Source organism: Tupaia chinensis, unplaced genomic scaffold (genome assembly GCF_000334495.1).
Source record: "Tupaia chinensis unplaced genomic scaffold, TupChi_1.0 Scaffold000102_1, whole genome shotgun sequence".
In the NCBI taxonomy this organism is placed as follows: domain Eukaryota; kingdom Metazoa; phylum Chordata; class Mammalia; order Scandentia; family Tupaiidae; genus Tupaia; species Tupaia belangeri.
Window position 1 is genome coordinate 895524 of NW_006159566.1, and position 3870 is coordinate 899393.

The window sequence follows — 3870 nt, forward strand, 5'->3', positions numbered from 1 at the left end:
TGGTCCTTTTTTTGTTCTCTTCTTTCTGTCTGTCTGTCTTTAGTTTTCCTGGTATAGTACTCCTTTCAGAACTTCTCTCAGAACTGGTCTGGTGTTGGTAAATTCTTTCAGGTTTTGTTTATCTGAGAATGTTTTGGGCTTTTCTTCTCATGTGAAGGATAATCTTGCTGGTTATAGTATTCTTGGTTGAAATCGTTTTTCACTTAACACTCTGAATATATTTTCCCATTCTTTCCTTGCTTGCATTGTTTCTGATGAGAGGTTTGATGTTAGCTTTATGGGATATCCTTTGAAAATAACTTGATGTTTCTCTCTTGTTAATTTTAGTATCTTGTCTCTGTCTGTGGTTTTTGTCAATCTGGCTATGATATGTCTTAGAGAAGATCTTCTTGGGTTTATTTTATGTGGGATTCTTTGCATTTTGTGGGTCTGGATATTTGAATTCCTCTCTAGGTTGGAAAGTTTTCTTCCAGGATTTCATGGAATAGATTATCAATGCCCTTATTAGTTTCTTCACCTTCTGGGATACCTATTATCTGGATGTTTGGGTGTCTAATGGCATCTAATATTACTCATATATTATTCTCATTTTGGGGGTTATTTTCTCAGTCTTTCTGGTGAATTTTTCTAGGTCAGAGGTTCTGTCTTCTACGTCTGAGATATGATCTTCTGCATGATCTAATCTACTTTTAATGCTTTCAAGGGAGGTTTTGATTTCCTGTATTACAGCCTGCATCTCTAACAGTTGCATTTAATTCTTTTTAATGGTGTGAATTTCCTCTTTCAGATCATTCAAGAACTTTCTCACCTTCTGGAACTCATTGTCTTTTTTCTCCTGCATCTTCTAGAGTTCATTGTCTCTCCTCTCTTGCATTTCTGTTAGCTTAGTCACTATGAATAATCTAAATTCTTTATCTGACATTTCCAAGAGTTCCATTGTGTTGCCTGTGGATAATGAAAGGCTGTTCTTTCCCCTTGGGGGGAGATATTTTCTTAGTTTCCCATATTTCTTGTGCCTCTGCAGTGGTTTCTGGTCATCTGACAGATTATACATTACTTTCTACTTTCTTGGAGTTAATCCTGAGTGTTAGAGGCATGCGAGAGGAGATGACCTTTCTGCAGTTCCGCTTCCCTGATCCTCATCAAGCAATCTGCACTTTTGTCAATGGAACTGGATATTACAAAGGTCTCACAGTTTCTAGGGAATAGGTGCACCTGGGGTAAGCTGCAGGGTTTCAATAATTCAGATGTGGGAGAAGATGAGCCATACTCACTGAAACTCTGTATTTCTTTTTTTCTTTCTTTTATTTATTTATTTTTAAATTTTTATTATATTTGGAGCTCTGTATTTCTTCCTGTGCTCACTTTGCGGTCTCTCTTCTCAGATTTTTAGTCATTTGGTCGTTTGGCTAATTTGTTGGAGATTTCTGCTGCTGTAAGCATAATGCTCCACTGCACTGTGAGGTACTGCTATGCCTATTTCTCCTCTACTACTGTGTTTTGCAGCATGGTATCGACAGAAAGAGATTTGAATTCAGATTTATGAAGATGAGTTAATGCTTTTCTATAGTAGTTCAGTGGGGGTTGAGGTTTCTTTTCTTTTCTTTTCTTTTGAGATTGTTCAAACAAATATACTTAATATTGATTAACTACAAAATTTCATATTTGACACATGACCATTATTACAGGATTTAGTCTTCTAAAGGAAATATATAAACAGGTATTCTGTTTTTCTGTTAAGATTCTGCCTTCTTAGAAAGGGGAGAAATAATGACCCTAATTCCCAACCAAGAAGAAAAATCTAAATTATTATATTCTTTTAAGTTCCAGTAGGTTCTTAATACAAGAATGATTACAAACTTGACTTTTTGCCTCAATATTTTTCTACAAAGTCTCATTGTTGACCAAAAGAAGACACAGGTTTCTCATTAAACTTTGTTTTAATGGACCTCAAATTCTGTGGCAGATTTTTGGTCAAGTTATTTCCATTAAAAAATACTGATTTTAAAAACTAATAACTTAAAACTGCCACACATGAAAAAACAAAATAGTCCACCAAACATTTTCCTTTCCTTCTGAAGTTTTTATGATGCATTGTTATCACTAACCAGTCTTTTACTATTAAACTGAAATGGCTGGTCGAGATAAACAGTTCTAAATCTGTTCTTCCACCACTGATTAAGACTGGAGTGGCAGGAATTAGGGATATTCATTTAGCCTTCGGAACCTTCTGGGCAGACTTGGTGACCTTTCCAGCTCCAGCAGCCTTGTCCACATCTTGTCCACATCTTCGATGACACCCACAGCTACTGTCTGTCTCATATCATGAACAGCAAAATAATCCAGAGGAGGATAGTTAGAGAAGCTCTCAATACACATGGGCTTGCCATGAAGCATATCAACAATGGCAGTATCACCAGCTTTCAAGAATTCGGGGCCATCTTCTAGCCTTTTGCCAGAACAGCAATTAATCTTTTCTTTCAGCCCAACAAACTTGCAAGCAATGTGAGCTGTGTGACAATCCAGTATAGGGGCACAGCCAGCACTGATTTGGCCTGGATGGTTTAGGATAATCATCTGAGCAGTGAACCTAGCTGGTGGTTCGTTTTTGCTGTCACCAGCAACATTGCCATGTGGAACATCTTTGACAGACACATTCTTGACTTTGAAGCTCACATCGTCCCCAGGAAGAGCTTCACTCAGAGCTTCATGGTGCATTTCAACAGGCTTTACTTCAGGTGTCACATTGACTGGTACAAAGGTGACCACCACACCAGGTTTGACCATACCAGTTTCCACTCCACACACAGGGACAGTGCCAATGCCACCAGTTTTGTACACATTCTGGAGGGGCAGACACAAGGGCTTGTCTGTTGGATGAGTTGGTGGCAGGATGCAATTCAGAGCTTCAAGCAGTGTAGTTCCACTGGCATTGCCATCTTTACGGGTGACTTTCCATCCCTTGAACCATAGCATATTAGCAGTTAGCTCCAAAATGTTGTCACCATTCCAACCAGAAATTGGCAAAAATGCTACTGTGTCGAGATTGTTGCCAACTTTATTAATGTAGGTGCTGAATTCTTTAACAATTTCCTTGTATCTCGTTTGACTGTAGGGAGGCTCAGTAGAATACATTTTGTTAACACGAACAATTGGTTGTTTCACACCCAGTGTGTAAGCCAGAAGGGTATGCTCACGGGTCTGCCTGTTCTTGGGGATACCAGCTTCAAATTCACCAGCACCAGCAGCCACAATCAGGGCAGCACGGTCAGCCTGAGATGTGCCTGTAATTATGTTTTTGATAAAGTCTTCGTGTCCTGGGGCATCAATGATGGTCACATAATACTTGCTGGTCTCAAATTTCCACAGGGAGATATCAATAGTGATACCACGCTCGCATTCAGCTTTCAGTTTATCCAAGACCCAGGCATGCCTGAAGGAGCCCTTTCCCATCTCAATAGCCTCCATCTCAAATTTTTCAATGGTTCTTTTGTTGATCCCACCACATTTGTAGATCAGATGGCCAGTAGTGGTAGACTTGCTGGAATCTATGTGTCTAATGACAACGATGTTGATGTGAGTCTTCTCCTGTCTCATTTTAGCTTTGATTTAGCAGTGGTTTTCACAACACCTGTGTTCTGGCAGCAAACCCATTGTGAAAAAGTGGTTATGGTTTTCTATGACCCTAACAGTATTCAGATGTTTTGTTACTGTGTACCTAGACCTGTCTAGACACTCAATGTGTGGAAGCTGAGAAGCAAGGTGAGAAAGTCAAGTAAAAGAAAAGGGAAAAGGGGGAAAAGACAAACATACAAACAAAACAATGAAAAGGGAAAAAGAATTTTTAAAAATTTTATTTAATTTTATTCA

The 3870-nt window shown here is 38.9% G+C and overlaps 1 pseudogene; it reads right to left on the bottom strand.

The window, feature by feature from the left end:
- Nucleotides 1-2164: 2164 nt before the first annotated feature.
- Nucleotides 2165-3597, bottom strand: LOC102488609 (elongation factor 1-alpha 1 pseudogene; annotated as a pseudogene).
- Nucleotides 3598-3870: the final 273 nt, after the last annotated feature.